This window comes from Schistocerca cancellata, chromosome 2 (assembly GCF_023864275.1).
Source record: "Schistocerca cancellata isolate TAMUIC-IGC-003103 chromosome 2, iqSchCanc2.1, whole genome shotgun sequence".
Classification (NCBI taxonomy): domain Eukaryota; kingdom Metazoa; phylum Arthropoda; class Insecta; order Orthoptera; family Acrididae; genus Schistocerca; species Schistocerca cancellata.
The window spans coordinates 193434683-193456335 of NC_064627.1; the positions used below are offsets into that span (position 1 = coordinate 193434683).

Here is a 21653-nt window from a genome sequence, read left to right on the forward strand (position 1 = left end):
ACAGTTAAGTGTTTCGTAAAGGGTTCGCAGAATCGCTCCAATTTCTCGACCGTTACACTCGAGTACGAAGCTTGAGGAAAAGGAACATCAAAATCTTTATGTGCTAGTTCTAATTCCTCTTATGTTTTTTACAGTTTTAATATCATACTTTGTACACTGGTGCCAACAAACACTGTCTGCATTCGGAGGAGAAATATGGGGATTGAAATGTCATCGAAACTGGAACACCGTTTGTTGTAATATTGCGTCCCTCTCCTCTTCAGTCTCATAGGGAAGAAAAAAAAACTTCCGTGACACTCTCTCTTCTATTTAGCTATAATAAAAAATCAGCTGCCTTCTTTAAACTTTGTCGATGTCCTCCATAAGTCCCGTCGAGTAATGATTGATCAGTGCTCAGCAATCCAGAAGACGTCGAACAGCCATAGTGCTGGCAGTCTACTTAGCAGACTTCCTGGGTCTTCTAATAGTTGTGTCAACAACGCAACATTTGTTTCACCCTCGCCACAGCATGTGATGTTTCCCAGTTACGTTATTTATATTTGTAGCCTGCAGGACCTTCGTTAGATCTATAACCCCTCAGATTTTCTTTTACTTACCGATTTCCTGAAACTTGACGAAAAAAAATGGTTCAAATGGCTCTGAGCACTATGGGACTCAACTACTGTGGTCATAAGTCCCCTAGAACTTAGAACTACTTAAACCTAACTAACCTAAGGACATCACACACATCCATGCCCGAGGCAGGATTCGAACCTGCGACCGTAGCGCTCGTGCGGTTCCAGACTGTAGCGCCTTTAACCGCTCGGCCACTCCGGCCAGCAAACTTGACGAAACCGTCTTAGTAATCCTGTGGAGAAACTCTCACATTTTATTGTTCAGGTTCCATTGTCACGATTTGCACCATGAAGGTATATTTTTAACAGCATTTTGCACTTCGTTTTGCTCTTCTTACGAGTTTACTAGACAGAAGTATTAACTGATACAACTCTAAGAGAAAGGTTCAGCTTGTCTGGTAACTAATATATATATATATATATATTAGAAACTGCAGAAGATCTACATCACTTTACTTGCGGAATCGCACTCATAACTTCTGTTTCACTGGGTTGACGTCCCGTCAGTTACTGCGAACTCTGACTATTCAGATAGGAACTCAAGATTTAAGAAGCACAACTGAGGCCATAGTCCATAGGAAAACAATGCGAATTGAAAGTCGCTTATCAGGAATGATACCAAAAGCCTTTTTGGAAGTCTATAAATACAGAACAATTTGAGAGCCACTGTACGCAGTGTCCGCCGCTCGTGGTCTCGCGGTAGCGTTCTCGCTTCCCGAGCACGGGGTCCCGGGTTCGATTTCCGGCGGGGTCAGGGATTTTCCCCTGCCTCGAGATGACTGGGTGTTTGTGTTGTCCTCATCATTTCATCATCATCCAGGAAAGTGGCGCAATTGGACTGAGCAAAGATTGGGTAATTGTACGGGCGCTGATAACCACGCTGTTGAGCGCCCCACAAACCAAACATCATCATCATCATCGTCACTGTACGCAGTACCTCGTGTAAATAAAGTGCCAGCAGTGTCTCACCAGAGTGATGCTCTCGAAATCCATGCTGGTTTGATATCAATAGGTAATTTACGCTGAAGCGCCAAAGAAACTGGTATAGGAATGCGTATTCAAAAAAAAATGTTCAAATGTGTGTGAAATCTTATGGGACTTAACTGCTAAGGTCATCAGTCCCTAAGCTTACACACTACTTATCCTAAATTATCCTAAGGACAAACACACACACACCCATGCCCGAGGGAGGACCCGAACCTTCTCCGGGACCAGTCGCACAGTCCATGACTGCAAATGCGTATTCAAATACAGAGATATGTAAACAGGCAGCATATGGCGCTACCGTCGGCAACGCTTGTATACGATAACGAGTGTCTGGCACGATTGTTAGATCGGTTACTGCTGCTACAATGGCAGATTATTAAGATTTAAGTGAGTTTGAAGGTGGTGTTACAGTCGGCGCAGGAGCGATGGGACACAGCATCTCAGGAGTAGCGATGAATCTGGGATTTTCCCGTACGACCATTTGACGACTGTTTCGTGACTGTCAGGAAACCGGTAAAACGTCAAATCTCCGACATCGCTGAGGCCGGAAAAGATCCTGCAAGAACGGGACCAACGACGACTGAAGAGAATCGCTCAACGTGCCAGAAGAGCAACGCTTGCGCAAACTTCTGCAGATTTCAATGCTGGGCCATCAACAAGTGTCAGTGTGCGAACCATCTACATCTACATCATACTCGGCAAGCACCTTATGGTGTGTGGCGGAGGGTACTTTCGGTACCACTATCTGATCCCTCCAACCCTCTTCCATTCGCGTATAGTGCATGGGAATAATGATTGTCGGTAAGCCTCTGTATTGGCTCTAGTTTCTCGAATTATCTCCTCGTGGTCAATACGCGAGATGTATGTGGAGGGAAGTAATATGTTAACTGACTCCTCCTGAAAAGTGCTGTCGTGAAATTTCAGTAGTAAATCTCTCCGTGATGCACAACGCCTCTCTTGTAGCGTCTTCCAGTGGAGCTCGTTTATCATCGCCGTAACGCACTCTCGCCAGCTAAACGATCCCGTGACGAAACACGCAGCTCTTCGTAGGATCCTCTATATCTCCTCTATCAGTCCCAGGGATCCCAGTTAGATGAACAATACTCAAAAACCGGCGAACAAGCGCCTTATAAGACACTTCTTTCGTGGATGAGTTACATTTTCCTTAAGATTATTCCGATGAATCTGAGTCTGGTATATCCTTTCCCCACTGTCTGTTTTATGTGGCCATTCCTCTTAAGGTCACTCTGGATAGTAACGCCTAGATATTTTACGGCAGACGCTATCACCAACTGTTTGCCAACAATAGTGCAGCTGTACAGTAGAGGATTTCTTTTCCTATGTATGCGCAATATGTTACATTTATTTGCGTTCGGTGTCAACTGCTAGAGCCTGCACCATTCATCAATTGTCTGCAGGTCATTCTGCAAATTCTTACTGTCTTCTGGCGTTACTACTCTGGTATAGATAACTGTATCATCTGTGAATAGCCTTAAATAGCGTCCGACGCTTTTTACTAGATCATTTACATATAGGTTAGCAACGGTCCTATTACACTTCCCTGTGGTTCTCCGGATATTACCTTTACATCTGTCGATTTAATTCCGTTAAGAACGACATGTTGAGTTCTGTCTCCAAGAATGTCTTGAATCCAATTGCAAGGCTGCTCCGACACCCCGTAAGCTTGTATTTTTGTCATTAAACGGCAATGCGGACTGTGTCAAATGCCTTACTGAAATCAAGGAACACGGCATCAACCTGAGTGCCGTTGTCCTCTGCGCTGTGGATCTCATGGAGGAACAGAAACAGCTGAGTTTCGCAGGGTTTTTGTTTGCGAAATTCATGTTGACTGTTTTAGAGAAGATATTGAATTTCCAAAACGTCATAATTCTTTAGCATAAAACATATTCCATAATTCTATAACAGATTGTCGTTTACGACATAGGTCAAGATGTGGATCTGCCTTGCAGTCTTTCTTAAAAACGGGAATAACCTGCGCTTTTTTCCAGTCGTTAGGTACCTTTCGTTGCCCAAGCGATCTACGATAAATTACTGCTAGAAGGGGAGCAAGTAATTCTGCATAATCTTTATAAAAACTCAAGGTACACTATGTGATCAAAAGTATCCGGACACCCCAAACATACGTTTTTCATGTTAGGTGCATTGTGCTGCCACCTACTGCCAGGTACTCCATATCAGCGACCTCGTTAGTCATTAGATATGGTGAGAGAGCAGAATGGGGCGCTCCGCGGAACTCGCGGAATTCGAACGCGGTCAAGTGATTGGGTGTCACTCGTGTCTTACGTCTGTACGCGAAATTTACACACTCCTAAACATCCTAGGTCCACTGTTTCCGACGTGATAGTGAGTGGAAACTTGAAGGGACATGTACATCACAAAGCGTACAGGCCAACCTCGTCTGTTGACTGACAGAAACCGCCGACCGTTGTAGAGGGACATAATGTGTAATACGCAGACATCTATCGAGACCATCACACAGGAATTCCAGCCTGTATCAGAATGCACTGCAAATACCATGACAGTTAGGTGGAAGGTGAGAAAATTTTGATTTCATGGTCGAGCGGCTGCTCATAAGCCACACATCACGCCGGTAAATGCCAAACGCCGCCTTGATTGGTGTAAGGAACATAAACATTGGACGATTGAACAGAGGAAAAACGTTGTGCGGAGTGACGAATCACGGTACACAACGTGGCGATCCGATGGCAGGGTGTGGGTATGGTGAATGCCCGGTGAGTGTCGTCTCCCAGCGTGTGTACTGCCAACAGCAAAATTCGGAGGCAGTGGTGTTATTCGTGGAGGCGGCTTGCTCCCATTGTTGTTTTGCGTGGCACTATCGCAGCACAGGCCCACATTGATGTTTTAAGCACCATCTTGCTCCCCACTGTTGAAGAGCAATTCGGGGATGGCGACTGCATCTTTCAACACGATGGAGCACCTGTTCATAACGCACGGCATGTGGCGGAGTGGTTATACGACAATAACATCCCTGTAATGGACTGGCCTCCACAGAGTCCTGACCTGAATACTATAGACACCTTTGGGATGTTTTGGATCGCCTACTTCGTTCCACGCCTCACCGACCGACATCGATACCTCTCCTTAGTGCAGCGCTCCTTGAAGAATGGGCTGCCATTCCACAAGAAATCTTCCAGCAACTGACTGAACTCATGGCTGCGAGAGTGGAAGCTGTGATCAAGGCTAAGGGTCGTCCAGTACCATATTGAATCCCAGCATTACCGATGGAGGGCGCCACGAACTTTTAAGTCATTTTCAGCCAGGCATTCGGGTACTTTTGATCACATAATCTCATCTGACGCCTTTCCGCTACCAAGCGATTATAGCTCCTTTTCAGTTCCGCGATCGGTTGTCTCAATATCTGTCATTTCGATGTTCGTACGACGATTGAAAGGAGGGACAGTGTTACGATCTTTGGCTGTGAAACAACTTCGGAAGACTGAATTCAGTATTACAGCCTTCTCCCTGTTATCTTCCGTTTCAGTGCCGAGATGGTCGCTGAGAGAATCAATAGATGATTTTGACCCACTTAATGTTTTAAGTACGACAAAAATCTCGCAGGTCTTTTTTATTCCGGTGTATTGACAACGTCTTACTTTAAAAATCACTGAAAACTTCTCTAATTACTCTACTTACTCTTATCATCCATTCGTTCAGCCTTTGTTCGTCAGCTATTTTTTACTTCTTTTGAACCTGAGATGAAGTGGTCTTTGTTTTCGTAGTGCTTTTCTAACACGGCTATAAACCATGGTGGATCTTCCGCATCCCTTAAAACCTTACTCGGAATATACTTCTCATGAGCATATTGAACGATCCCTTTGATTTTTTTTCCATTTGTTCTCTGCATTTTCACCCTCATCACCGAATATTTGATGCTGACTGACGAGACATTCTGAAATTTGTATCCTGTCGCCCTTGCTGAGCAAATGTATTTTCCTACCATTCTTAACATTCCTTGTAGGACCCGTCGTCAAAGATGCTGTCACAGCCTTATGATCACAAACACCTTCCTCTACGTTAACTGATTCAATAGGTTCAGGTCTGTTTGTTGCCAGGGGGTCTAAGACGTTACCATGCTACGAAAAATCATCAATATGGGCTTTCGGAGCCGAAGGTCCACTCTGCTGTATCCTTGATGACTGCACGACACACAGCTTTACGCCTCGCCTGGGCCTGTCAATTATGACACTGGCCTGTCGATGACTGGAAACATGTTGCCTGGTTGGACGAGTCTCGTTTCAAATTGGATCGAGCGGATGGACGTGTACCGGTATGGAGAAAACCTCATGAATCCATGGGCTCTGCATGCCAGCAGGGGACGATTCGAGTTGGTAGAGGCTCTGTAATGGTGTGGGGCGTGCGCAGTTGGAGTGATTTGGGACCTCTGATACGTCGAGATACGACTTTGACAGGTGACACGTACGAAATCATCCTGTCTGATCACCTGTATCCAGTGATGTCCATTGTGCATTCCTGCGGACTTGGACAGTCCCAGCAGTACAATGCAACACCCCACACGTCCAGAATTGCTACCGAATGGCTCCAGGAATACTCTTCTGAGTTTAAACACTTCCGCTGGCCACGAAACTCCCCAGACATGAACGTTATTGAGCATATCTGGAATGCCCTGTAACATTCTGTTCAGAAGAGATCTCCACCCATCGTACTCTTACAGATTTATGGACAACACTGCGGTATTCATGGAGTCTATTCCCTTGAGCACTACTTCAGAAATTAGTCAAGTCCAGGCCATGTCGTGTTGCGGCAATTCTGCGTGCTCGCGGGGGCCCTACAAGATATTAGGCAAGTGTACCAGTTTCTTTGGTTCTTCAGTATATTACGGAGTATTTCGCGACATTGAAGCAAAGTATTTGTTCACATGTCCTGCTGCACTTCGATGTCAATGAAATGGATCTGTAGATTACGTTTACTTTCTTTCTTGCGTATTACGGGGGTCTGTTCAATTTTTTATTCTTCTCCGTCAACATAAATAACTAGAATATTCCTCATGATATCGTAGTAAAAGTTTAAAGCCGCAGCATCATTGATGCACTCCTAAATCGTTAGCCCACCCAAAATAGACATTGCCTGTACAAACATAATCGTCCTGCTACGATTATGATGGGGTCACGATGACATAGTGGAATATGTCTGGTGAGGCATTGGTACTTTTGTTACTTCCTGGAATGATAGGCAATTACCATGCATGATTCACTTGATATATCTGTAGTATACCAATTAAATATTCTGAATGAATTCCACTGTGGTGTGTCATCGACTTATCAAATATATTTTTACAAACAGAGGCGAATACTTTCACGCAACAACTACAATTATTCTAGTTGTCTACACTGCAATTTATCTGTATCAGTCATCACAAGGGCAATGAGGAGGCGATGTAGGCTGCAGTTGGTCGCTTCTTCCATAAAACTGTTGACACACTGTAAGGAGTAAGAGGCAGTAGCTCTCAGTTCCTAACTCGTGCGAGAGTAACATTTTATCTCCTCGGTCACAGAGATACAAGCAGCTATATCGAACTCAGAACAATATCTATAGAAATTTTGGTACGATAAGACATCCCAATACGTTCGGTAACCAACGGTTCTAGAGGTAGTAGTGAATATAAAATACAGTCGAACTACTACTGGAAATACACAAATCTGTTACTGAAACTGTATTACTGAATACTCTGTTAACTGTGTGTCATTCAGCAGCTAGTGTCACAACCACATTGTCATATTTATATTGTAGTCTCGTAAAGCTACTTGAGTATAACAGAAGACTACACATTTAATTAAGATGGCCATTCGTTGTTGGGTATTATGATGAGACACCAGTTGTATTACATTAGTGTAGGTCACATTAATGGTGTTTCACTTACGGTTACTGAACAAAATAGGCACAAATATCAAAGAATTTGTGAACAATATATTCAACTTAGTTGTCGAACACCGTCTGATTAAATGCAGGTAGTTTTTTGATCCCAAGCATGTAGCGACTTGTGGATTATGAGTCAGGCCATGTGTAATGAGCTATCGCCAAAACAAAACAAACAAAAAGAAACAAAAGAAACCAAAACTGTCTTTGTAGCTGTTCGATAACTGGCGAGCAAGTTAAGCACATATGGATTCCAGATTAGCAGGTGTGTGGTGGGCGTATTTGCCAACCAAGCTCCTTGGCGCTGTCTTCCATGTCGCATTTGTTAGTGTAAAACTGCAACGCATCTCATTTGCTGGCCACAAATGTCAGCTGCGAAGGACACATCCCTATGAAGCATATCGCAACAAAAAACTCCTTCTTTATGTCACCAGCTGTATATCAATAACAACACATATTGTGGACATACACAGAGTATCATTTGAGATACTATTTGTTATAGCTTACCCACTATTTTCTCCCTATGAAAATAGCTATCAGGCCTCACTGTTTTAGTTTTACAACGACCTCCTTAAATCTATTACAGAAAATGGCAAGATCAATCCTTTGAAAGGGTACAGACGACTTTCTTCCCTATCCTTCCCAGTTAGAGATTCTGCTTCATATCTAATCGCGATTTGAGGGAGACATTGTACCGTTATCCTCCTTCCTTTCTTTTGATCTCAATAGGAGTAATGTAGGCAAGTGTCGCACGAAGGTTATTTGGTCGTCACACTTGCCACTATACACTGAATGTGGTGATTAATTTAACTCAGAGCGATTGTACTTGAAAAAATACTACTGTCCTTCACAATAGCTCTCACTCCATACAGGGCAAAGGTGTTTCGAATTACCTTCAGTTCATCCTTTTGTTAAAGACAAACAGAACACAATGTCACAAATATTAGACTCCGTTTTCTAACGTACAAACGACGCTCCTCATAACGTCAAAAATGAGAAATGTTCAAGCTGTAACGACACGGGGTATATTACAAACTTGAACAAAATAAGACCATAGTTAAATATGCTTATACCAATACACTAAAGAAATCGCCACGGAGCATGATGAAATATAGTATTATATCATATGCAACGTTACATAATGTCATACTCGCTAATTTGAGCGCAGAACAGCTCACTGGAGATCATAGGCTCTATGCAGGATGCTTCGCGGTCACTTGGGCGAACGCCAGTCTGTATCAGGGGGCTGCTAGCCGATTGCACTGAAATTGCACTTACCATGACAGACACCCAGGAGCGCTTTCACACACGTTTCCGCAAGATTTTCCTGTTACTGTTCGGTTATAAAATGAAAGAAACTATCTCTGACCTTCTGTCATACTATTCTCTTAGACGACAGGCACAATACGGCTTGAAAAAGAAAGGTAAAGAATGGGTTCGACGTCACGGCATTCTGTCCGCTCTGTATGACGTTGACTGCTGAAATAAATAGGTTATTCACCACCACAGCTCAAGTAGAAGTCAAAACTTCTCGCACCATGTGCTGCGTAACCCTTGATGCGAACACGTGTGAATATCGGTGGTTGGTTGGACTGAGGCTAGCTTGTAATGACTAAGGTGTGGTTCCGATTCCCGCTGGGGGTACCAGTTTTTAACAGCGACAAACATACTCTCTTCACCTCCAGTAACAACTAGCAAAGAATGCAGGACTGTATCCTGGTTCCAAATCAACGTTAAGCATGTCTGCTCGTTACTACCTGGCATAGTTTTGGCTGTGAGAGCGGAAGTCGCCGCTTGCAGCAACTCTGTCTGTAGCAAGCTTTCCTACACTAGTAATGTTTAGTTCACGTATGATCATGGGACCTTCATTTCTTATTTTATGTAACTTTGAGATTTTGAAAATATTGGTGCTGACCTGGGATTCGAGCTCGGATCCCGTTTTCCTCTAGATTTGAACCGTTCGAGATGATACTGTCCCTTGATTTCTGTGGTTCCTCATGGAGTCACACTCTCCCAGGTCTCTACGAATGGGGCGATCCTAACTACTATTGAGAGGGAAGCTGATAGTTGACAATGTTCGTGTGGGGTCAACAACAACGAAATGCATGTGGTTTGAGTCCCAGGCACCACAGAACTATTCGTTACATTACCTGTACAGAAAATGTACACATATCGCTACTGGTGAAGACAATATTTCATGTCTCTACGTAGCTTTAATACAGTGGTAAAAGTGTTACTGAGCCACATAAGCAATTTTCTTTTTATAACACTTGATACTTCACTGAAATTCTTTTGCAACTAAAAGTCATTTATCATTACTTTACTTAGAACTTTGAACTTCCTAAACTTTAGTATTTATCCATGACAAGTTGGTCATTTTAGCAAAATTTATTTACTCAGTTTCACTTTACTGATTACCCGAAAGAGAGTAAGAATATTAAAATCGTTAATTTTTTCTGAAATCATTCACTTCAGTACTTCAGCGAAATTTCCCTTCAGCTCTTCTGCTACATAAAATAATGCAGTACATTTACCAGCACTTTAAAAGTTAGTCCACAACAATTATTTTCAGACATTCATTCAAAGATGAAAATTAGTGCTTGTAGATGCTCAATAAAGCACTTCAGTTATTTGTAACGAGTTTAACTCGGAATAAAAAACACAATGAAAGGACAAGATATAGGTGAACGATTAGGAATTGAATAACGTGTGAACAAAACTTTATGTTTAACACAATCATTATTAAAAACAGTTAGTTTTGAATTAATAATTCACACTTCTAGAACTCTAATTATATAGTTCGTAACCTGTTCACTGAAGTCATTGGGTGTGCAGGATAGTAATGATCGCTGCACTACCCGTGGTACGGCATACACTTTTTTAAAAGTATGGACTAATTAATTTTTCTTGGCGTCGTTTAGACGTCCATAACTTAGTCCAACAACTTGTACCAGTGCCGTAATAATTCAGTAGTCTTCTTTCGAGACTATTGTGCAAAAGTTTCCAGGCAAGGTATCGCCTGCTCCGTCCGAGTGTTGCCTCTTTCACTGCTGCCTACAGTGTCTATCCTCTCGCTCTGCACCTAGCGCGCCAAAAACCCGATCCAACTGTTATGCTTATCACTGTAACTTCCGTACAGTACAAAAGAACTCTGTCTTTTATATAGCATATCCCACACATTGTCACTAAGCGTGTACCATTTTATACAAATGACAACTTGCACAAATATATAAAATTACACACACGACATTTTCTTTTCCGTAAGCCATGACAAAATATTATCACTTATATAGGTCACATATTTCTTTACATAGTTTAAAAACTAATATTAGCAAAGCAGTCTAAAATTATCACATATATCACACTTTCCACACAGTCTTTGCATATCACAGTTACATTATGACAAACATTAAAGGCAAAATATTTTTATACATTAGATGACATAGAAAAATCGTGCTACACTTGGCGTTGGCTCAGACGTCAACCAGTAGAGTGGTACCATGCATGTATACAGACACTTCCAGTAAGACGGCGATGGCCGTACACTGAATTATATTGAAAAATTTGGTTTTATTTCCAAAAGAATGAGGAATAATTTGTTTTAATGGAATAAAACCAATCTGTTGTTAGAAAAAACTGAGTTGTTTTACTTATTGAACTCTCCTCGTACTATACAGAATTTAAGTATGTCGAAGTTGTAATATTTAGAAACGATGCATATAACGCAACTTCATGTCTCACAACAACAAAAACAATAGAACATGCCGGAAACTATATATGCTTCAGGTACAACACTTTTCCCTACCATAACAGGCAAATTGCTTAATACATGAAGTGCAGAAGAAGACGATTCCTTTGAGAAACAAGTCGATAAAATACTAGTTTCAACTGCGTAACAATTGTTGGAATTGGTTTATAAATAAACAAGACCATAGTTCATTTTAGCTAGAAACGCTGTATATCCACGACGAACAAAGGATCACACAAACAACATGTAGTGTAGACATCACAACAGAAGCTATAGCTGTTTCATTTTACTTTTCTTTGTTGACTGTCACGACTCTGATTATTCAGATTTCTGATACACAGTAACACAAAATGAACTAGATTGGAGAAACAAGTGAAAATGACTAACTATGCAAGTGACTTCCAATGTTCCATATTAGCTAGTTCCTCTAGCACCGGAGATACTTTCTCGATAGTTCATGTGACTGACTGCTCTTCTTTTCAGTCCTTATTTGTGTACCACAAATCAACGACAAGTGACGACAAATGTGGTCCCAGTGTTCCATATTTGTTCGTAATTAACTGCTCCTCAAATTATCATTTCCCCATCTTAGATTCATATGCACCTGCTTATGTTCATCACAGTTCAGTACTAACAATTCCCATCTACAGAAAGTAGAAATACAGAAAGAAACATCGAGTATACAGAAATGTGCTTACTGCAGTGAAGCCGAAGTATTAAGATGCTAGATGTTTAACAATTAAGTACGAATCTTCATTGAATGAAACACCTTGAGGGTGAGATCAGAATTCGTTACCGTTATCCAAAATAGTTAAAAAGCTCATCACAAACATTTAAATGTCTTCTTCTGAAGTGGATAAGATGATCCATAGTTTATAGTAACCAAGGATTGTCAAACTGGAAACAGTGCTTAGTTATACATATTGGATTTGTTGCTCGGAAGTCTTCCGAAACCAGGTATTACACTGCGTTCATGTGATGTGATGTGATGTAATTTTAATCATAGACATCATTTCGCTGTGCTAAGAAATTTATCACTGAAGTGGAAGAAGATGGCTGCCTAAAAATTCCTTGGGATACTCCTTATATTTTCTTTATACGTAGCTGCTCATTTTATGGTTGCTTTCAAACTATTGAAAATGTGTATTCCTGAATTATGGACAACACAGTGAGTGATTTTAAGTTTTGATATAGAGTATTCTCGTTCTTAGTAATGATTCCGTGAACTGAGGGGTAGATTTCAAAGAAAGAGAGATTTCTTGTGATATATTTCATTAAAGAATAAATACCTATCTGAAGAGACTACTTCAAAGATGTCATGAATTAATACCTTAAATAATATGCTACACTCTTTTGAACCTGATTATTTTGGCATTTCTTTATCATGAACTGCAACATATGACGCCATATGACAATATGGAGTAAATGAAATCAAAGTACGCCTTTTTTATTAACACTGTGTATCTGCAAAAACTTTGACATTGCAAATGAAGATAGATTTAGGTGTTGAACTGTTGTGTGTGGTGCTATGCCCAAACGTTTTTCTGTTGTCAGATATTACTCGCCAGAAATTAACTTTGTCGTAATCTTGTACCTATGTGTCCCCATATTTTATACAAAACTTCAACAGCTCTTCCTAAAACTATATTACATCTGCTGTTTATCTTTGCATCACTCTCAACTATCCACAATAAGCAAACGTTTGCACCACTGTAGAGGTTTACTAGAACATAGTCATATTGCTCAACGTCGCTCCTTTTCCATCTTAGGAGGGAGGCAAAGCATTTGGCCATTTTCTGTTATTCCATTACTATGTTCACGACCTGCATATTGCAGTTGAGCATGTGATAGTCAAGGCTCGTCTTTGTTTAGCAGAATTGTTTCTTTATAACCTGATGATCCAGATACGTCATGTTTGAAACAAGCAAAAAAATTACAGATTGTGAACCATATCTGTCTAATGTTGGGGAACTGAATGAACAATTTTCAGTTATTGCAATGGGAGTAGTCTTTTGACTACATTATTAACTCAGCGAAAAGAAATACAAAATAGAACACCATATTGCCGTGACCAGGATTCGAACCTGGGTTCTTGCGGCCACAACGCAATGTCCTAACCACTAGACTATCACGGCTACTCTGGCTCCTTTACAAACGCTCCTCTGGCAGCAGAAAACTTTCCTTTCCGCTCCAGTTGGCAAACTAACTCCGCCAGCAGGTAGGTGGCGTTTCGGGCGCAGAGCAACAGGCGGGAGAAGAAGACGGAGGACGCAGACTGAGTTATCTCGTCTCTATGTTGGTGCTTTTCAAAACGTTAGCCGTAGTTTGTCGAAAGCAAAGAATTCATTTTGATGCGAACAAATGTGGAGTCGAGTCAACTATAAATGAATTGCTCTCAAACTATATTGTTTATATCCTACAACACAACATTAACAACAAAGTAGAAGCTGATTCTCGCGAAGAAGCAGAATACAGCAACCAACCACTGTTGATACAGCTGTGTATTCACACAAATAGCAGCGTTACGGGTTTCGAACCGACAGTTTCATCTTGACACCGCTGTTAACGTTTGGATTACATATGTTGGTGTTTGTATTAGTGTTCCACTGCTTTTTCCCCCTTTTGGCGAATGTTCCTTGAGATGGTTTTTCTCTACTACTTAGTGCGTCACAATTTGCTTTCGAGAAGGTTTGTCTGACTGAGAATTGCATTTACACATTTACTCACCAAATATTTCAGATATTAACACTAAATACCACCACATCGTATTTTTATAGTACATCCAAAGCATTTTTTCTTTGTGATACACTTCTAAAAATACTTAAACTAGATGAAATACAATATAGTACATGCAACTGGTTTGAATCATACTTAACAAAATGAAGGCAGTGTGTGACGCTGAAAAAAATCAATCAGTTTGAGAGGAAGAGATAATCTTAATGTCTCAGGGAAAAACTAATACCAGGAGGTTTAATTTTGTGTCCATTCCTTCTCCTTATGTAAGTGAATGGTCCTCCAGCAACTAGTATGTATAGAACGGACCTGACACTGTTTCATACGGGAAGTGTTGCAATTAACTGTGTCAGAGGGACAGCAATAGCACCAGAAATTAGCATCAGAAGTTGTTAATATTTTTGCAGGAATTATTAAGTATGTCTTGGAAAATCGATACTTAATTTCTAGAAAGCAACTGCAATACACCAAAAGGAACACAGTTAGAGAAAGTGGGACAATGTTCGAAATTTTTTGGTCTAAGAATTCGCGACACTCAGATTCAATTCAATTTGGTCCTTACATAACTATTGGTTTCTAAAGCAAAAGAACCAACATATTAACGTATTTTGTAAATTTCTACTCTTCATTGTGTTTTGGTGTAATTGTCTGGTGTAATTCATCACTTATCAAGTAGATACGCTGAGGTGACGAAAGTCATGGGGTACCTCCTAATATCGTACAGCTTCCTCTTTTGTCCTGCGTAGTGCAGCAACTCGACGTGGCATAGACACAAGTCGTTGGAAGCCCCATTCAGAAATACTGATCCATATTGGCTCTACAGCTGACGATACTTGCGAAAGTGTGGTCAGTGCTGCATTTGGTGTACGAACTGACCTCTCGATTATTTCCCATAAATGTTCGATGGGACTCTCATCGGGCTATCTGAGTGCCGAATCCTTCGCTCGAATTGTTCAGAATGTTCTACCTGGCACATTTAAATCCATAAAATTCCATTGTTTCTTGGGAACATGAAGTCCACGAACGGGTGCAAATGATTACCAAGTAGCCAAACATAATAACTTCCAGTCAGTGATCGGTTCAGTTGGACCAGAGCAGCTAGTCCATTCCATGTACCTAAACACAGTCCACACCATTATGAATCCATCACCAACTTGCACAGTGCCTTGTTGAAAACATGGATCTTTGGTTTCGTGGGGCCTGCGCCACACTCGAACCCTACCATCAGTTCCTACCAACTCAGATTGGGACGCAACAGAGCAGGCCACGGTTTTCCACTAGTCTAGGGTCCAACCTATATGGACACCAGCACAGGAGAGACGCTGCTGACGATGTCGTGCTGTTAGCAAAGGTACTTCCTCGCTTGTCTTGTGCCACAGCCCATTAACACCAAATTTCGAAGCAGTGTCCTAACGGATGCGTTCGTCGTACGTCCCACATTGGTCTCTGTGCTTATTTCACGCAGTGTTACTTGTCTGTTAGCACTGATAACTCTACACATCGCCGCAGCTGTCGGTCGTTGAATCGAGGCCGTTCGTCTCTGCGTTGTCCATGTTGACAGGTAACGCTTGAAAGTTGATTTTCTCAGCACACTCTAGACACTGTGGACCTGAGATATTGAATTTCCTAACGATATACGAAATGGGATGTCCAACGCGTCTGGTTCTAACAACAATTCCGCGTTCAGAGTTCGTTAATTTCCGTTGTTCGTCAATAATCACATCGGACACCTTTTCTCATGATTCACATGGGTACAAAGACAGCTCCGTCGATGAACTGCCTGCCCTTTTATACCTAGTGTACGCATATTACCGTCACTTGTATTGTGCATGTCACTATCCCATGACCCATGACTTTTGTCACATTAATGTATAAGTCCTATGCAAACAAAAAGTGAGAATGACATATACACATAAGATAATGGAAGCTTTCACAATTTGAAAAAATGATAATAGTGACATCCCTAGCTGCATGTTCATTGTTTGTCACTAAGCTGTTAGTGGCGCTGAACGGTATTCACTGAGCGGCGAAAAATCTATTGAAAGTTGCCTAAAAAGATAAAGATTTTGAGAGTAAACCAAATTTCAATTTTAAACCAGGTATGTTCTCTATTCAGAGAGGCCGGTAAGTACCTTGGAGTGTTGGACGGAAGGCAATGAAGGCAGCGTTATCGGTATACAGCCACAGATGGATAGGAAGTACAAGCTGTGCAGAAATTTGTAGAGCATATACAGGGCCCCCGACAGATGGATGTAAAATGCTGGATTGTTAAACTCCGGCTACCAGCAGTTATGGTCTATTGGGCTAGTGGTCAGGACACTGAATTGACTCGAATCTTGCTTACGGGAAAAGGCTAACATGTTAATGAATAAATTCCTTAACCAGTTCTTTTTGTCATTAATTTTGTCATTTAGTAATTGCTGTATTGCTTATTCTCACGCAGCAACACTGAATGGACTCGTACACTTGTAAGAAACATCCGCGTTGCAATACTGCAACTTTCGTCTTTATAACTTGTTATTATGGTCTTTACTCCGTAACTACGACAACTGGGGCATCCTACTCCTTCGTGTACCTACTTTCTGTAGTCGTTTCTTGTATACCCTCGACAACTTTTATCCCCGCACTTCTCTTCATTACGTTAATGACCTAAGGTAACGTTTTCAAGTCAAGTAATGCCATACATTTGTTTCTTCCCTCTCCGAATTCATCCAGTATTTCCTCATTAGCCTCTGATCTATCTTCTTTAGAACCACCTGTAAAAAGCTTTTATTCTCTTCTCTTTCTCTCTGAACTGTTTTTCGGCTGCGTTTCGCTTCCGTACAAGGCTGTATTCCATACGGATGACTGCAGATAAGACTTCTTCGCATTCAAATTAATGGACTTCTCCTTTTAGAACAGCTAATATTGCTATTGGAAGTCTACATTTTATCCTCTGTTCTTCCGCTTTCGTTATTTATTTTGCTTCCTAATCGTGTCCTTCGACTGTTATAACTCCAGTCTGGATTCTGTACAAGCTACGTGTAACCCTTCGCTTCCTGCACTTTATCCCTTTAAATTTTCAAACAGTATGTTGCTGTCAAGAGCTTTCTTTAAATCTACATGTACTTGAAATGTAGTTTTGCATTTCTTTAGTCTAGACGTAAACATAAACCGTAGTGTCCATAGTGTCTCCTTTGTTCGTAAAGTTCTCCGTATGCCAAACTAATATCCCCTGAAATCGACGTCTATCAGTTAGTAATTTACTCTATAAATAATTCGTGTTATTACTTTCCTCCGTGACTTACTAAACTGATAGTTCGGTATTATTCACACTTGTCAGCCCCTGCTTTCCTTGGAATTTGAATTATTACTTTTATTTGTGGTCTGATGCAGTTTTCACAGTCTCATTTTCTTTGTCATCGCGGGCACTCAGAAGGAGCTGCATAATTTGCGGGGAACTGTCACAGAGACCTTGTTTCCATCAAGGGCTTGAAGTGGTCAGTCACACTCTTCTTGTAGATCTTTCTCCCAACTCCTTTCCGTTATATTATGTTCACGTTTGTTCTCTCTGTACATGCTTTTACATATTCACTTCATCTTTCAGCCTTCCCTTCTTTGCTTAGTACTGGCTTGACATCTGAGCTGTTACAATTGATATAGCTGCTATCCTTTGCTCCAGAGATTTCTTTAATTTTTTATAGGGAACATCAATCTTTCCCATAGTCATTCACGCTTTTACACTATTGCAGGTCCTCTTTAGCCATTCCTGCTTTGTTATTTTGCACTAACTGCCAACCTCACTTTTCAACGCTCTAAGAGAGCTATTTAGATCGTTTTCTGATTAATTTATACATTTCAGGAACGGTAAATAACCTATCACTGTCCCTTGAGAAACGTCAGACACAGTTTGGTTTTCACTTGACCAGTTCCCATCGTTTAGTACGTAGTGCGACCTTCCTGATGGGAAATCACGGAGCCAGTCCCATAATTTGGACCCACTTGTACGCACTTTGACTGAAAGCCACTAGTGAGAAAAGGTGTCAATCATTTCAGAAATCTAATGGCATTGGATCGATTGGAACAACACCAATACTCATTTGCTAATAAAAGTAATGTATCAATGAAATAGTTAAGTGCAGATGCGCCATTCCTCATTAAAATATTAACCTTTTGCCGTGACCAGGATTCGAACCTGGGTTCTTGCGGCCACAACGCAATGTCCTAACCACTAGACTATCACGGCTGGTGAATTCAGACTGGGCGTACTTCGTTCTTCTGTTAGCAGCCGCAGAGTTGCTGTCGTCACTCGGTTCCGCTAGAACGCCAGGTCAGCTTTCTCCATCCTTACGTTGTAAACATGGAACGCAATGTCGACTCTGTTTAACTAATTTAATTAAAAATAGTTTGAAACTTTTGGCATCTGCTAGCTGAAACAGTTATATATCTGTAGAAGTAAAGCGAATACTGCATACCGTATCATTTCTGACCACATACAGACCACGACTCGTAAGAGTAATGTACCGAATCGAATTTCGCATTGGCGAACTCGGTTTTAAATGTTAAACAAGAGCAAAATCGAAAAAGGGACGGTGTTTCCCAGCACCATAGTCCCTTTCGTGTACACCCTGGAGCTGGCGAGTTGGCTTCTACAAGTCGTACAAGGTGTGCTCAAGAGGGGTTGGGCGGGGGGGGGGGGGGCAGGTGGCCTCACATTACGTGCTGAATACTGATCTTCGACTACGCTAGGCTTGCTTGGGAATGAAGGACACTCCTGTGAAGTCAAGTGTTCTCCTGCCAGCATTAAGGGAGAGCGACAGGGTGTCTGACGAAAATATTGCTCACATTCAGGACTTTTTTCTCCTTACTGGAATGTAGTAGACAAATGGGGTTCTCTGAAATGAATAAAGCATACATTAAAGTTTTTATCGGTATTTTTTATTGAAAAATGATAATATCTTCACTGTGTAATTGGGATTTTTCTGAGGCAGCTCTGGAAGAAGTTACATCGACGGTTGCGGCTGTAACTCTATTTTTTAACCCTCTTTCTTGCCAAAAAATATACTAAATATCAACGATGAACTGAAGGGAATTCAATTTGCTTCGAGGGAGACCAAAAACCTATTAAAATCGGATGAAAATTGTAGGGTGGGCGACGACAACCATGCCGAAACAACGGTTTTGGAAAAAACGCGTTTAAAGAAACAGGAGAAAGCTTGAAACTTGTGGGAAATCATAGAAGTCGGGTTGTCAGACAAAACATCTTTGCAAATTACGTCGTGAATACATGTACAACCGACAGCACAAAAAGCAGGCCACCCCTGAATTCAAAGATATAGGCCGAAACTGATTGTATGCAACCAACACAGCTATGTCGCATGTCCTCTAAACCCTTCACAGTACAGTCGCTTCCCTATACACAATCTGCAGCACAAAAGACCACTAGAGAACACTGCTCTTCATGGTAGTCAGTCCAGATGTAAATCAATACCGTCATACAGCAAACATTAGAAAACACGTTATTGGGGATGATGCCACCCTTAACACTTGTAATTTAACGTCATTGCACTGTGAAATACCGCAGACGTTTTATCACATTCATTAGGTGGCATGACGATTGGTGTTCGTGAATCCAATTTGAACCTACTGTTAACCAAAAAAAGCTTGGTGTCTGATCGAGACTCTACTAAGCGTAAAGAGATGTAAAATATCGAAATGTTCACCAGGATCAGTTTACAAGGCCTAATGTCCGAACCTGGAAATAAATGGCGGTACATTCTGCTCTGCAGCAGGAACCCCATGAAGCAAATATTGCCCCGGATAAGTAACCACGAAAGGTATGTATAAAGTGCAACGCACAGTTTTGAAAAGCCACGAAGTAAATTTCTGCTGATGGACGGGGAGCAGAACCCAGTGCCTATATGAATTATTAACTAAGCACAATCAGACGTTAGACATTAAATATGTAAGGCGATAGCGTGATATTGGAACCTGAAACGACGATACAAATGATTTTTGGCTGGCTTTCGAAAATGTCTTATAGCTTTGAAGAGACATGAAATATTTATTTTGCCTTCACCAGTAGCGAGATGTGCACATGTTTGGCTAGAGGTAACGAAACGAAGAGTTCTGAGCTGCCAGGGACTCCAACCCCACGCACATCGCCATTGTTGACCTCACATGAAGAGGTGTCAACTGTCAAACTCCCTTTCAATAGTAGTCAGGATCGTGATTTTCGTAGAGAAGACCTGCAGGAGTTTGGCACCGTGAGGAAACAACGAAATGATGTGACAGTATCATCTCGAAGTGTTCAAATCCAGAAAAATATTGAATTCCGAGCTCTAGTCCCAGTCCAGTGACTATATTTTCAAAATTTCAAGGTCACTTAAAATAAGAAATTCAGGTCGTATGATCTTACATGATGACTGGTTCGTAAACTAAAATAACATTAGTAATGTAAGAAAGCTTACTAGACACGACGCTTTCTGCAAGGTGCGACTTACGCCTCTGACAGAAAAAACTAATCCAACTCTGTTCCAGACAGTAGCGAATCGACATGTTTAATGTTGATTTGGAACCAAGGAACAGTCTTACGCTCTTTACTTGTCGTTATTGGAGGTGAAAAGGGTTTGTTTGTGGCTGTTAAAAACTGGTACCCCCAGTGGGAATCGAACACACACCACCCACACCTTAGTTATTACAAGGTAGCCTCAGTCCAAAAAACCATCGAATTTCACATGTGTTAGCATCATGTTTTTGTCAGAATGGGTTAGGAGCCACATGCTACGAGAAATGTTGACTTCCACTAGAGCTGTTGTTGTGAATAACCGATTCGTGGTTTCGTTGTAAACACGATGCAGTTCGAACGCAAAGCCGTGGCATCAAACCCATCCTCTTCCTTTCTTTCGTAAGCAGTATTCCGTCTGTCTGCTAAGACCATCAGTGCGACAGAGGTCAGAGACAGTTTCGTTCTTTTTCTAACTAACCAGTAATGGAAAAATCTTGCAGAAATATGTCTGTAAAAGGGCTCGTGGTTGTGTCTCATATTAAAATTAATTTCAGCGCCGCCAGCCAGCGGCCCCTGATACAGACCGGCGTCCGCCCAAGTGATTGCGACAAATTATTCGTAGGGCCTATGATCCTCAGTAGACTTCTCTGTGTTCGAATTAACAAGTATAACATTATGTAACGTTGCATATGATATAAGACTATGTTTCAGCATGCTCCATGGCGCTTTTGTGTGTCATATTGTTATAAGCATTTAACCAAGGTCTTATTTTGCTCTAGTTTGTAGTATAGCTCGTGCCATTACAATTTGAATATCTCTCATTTTTGAGCGTCTTTTACGCATTAGAAAATGAGGTCTAAAAAAGAGCAAAGGCTAACAATTGTGACATTGTGTTCTGTTTGTGTTTAATAAAAGGGTGAAAGCAGTGGAGGCAATTCGGAACACCTGTGCCCTTTATGGAGTGATTGCTATGGAGATTGTCAAGTGGTATCATTTCAAATACAACGCTTTGAGATAAATAATCACCACATTCAAGACGACAAATACGCGTTGATGATGGACGTTTCTGCGATTTACTACATGGTCAATGACAGTGTAAGTTTCAAGTGACAAGTCTAACGACCATTTAACCTTCGTGAGATACTTGCCTTCAGTAGTCGTGTTAAGG

At 41.3% G+C, this 21653-nt stretch overlaps 2 non-coding genes across 2 annotated transcripts; both read right to left on the reverse strand.

Annotated features, from left to right (window-relative positions):
- Positions 1-13328: 13328 nt before the first annotated feature.
- Trnah-gug (transfer RNA histidin (anticodon GUG)) lies at positions 13329-13400 on the reverse strand. The gene has a single exon. It is a non-coding gene; the product is annotated as a tRNA-His (tRNA).
- Positions 13401-18151: 4751 nt separating this feature from the next.
- Trnah-gug (transfer RNA histidin (anticodon GUG)) lies at positions 18152-18223 on the reverse strand. The gene has a single exon. It is a non-coding gene; the product is annotated as a tRNA-His (tRNA).
- Between the last annotated feature and the right edge of the window lie 3430 nt (positions 18224-21653).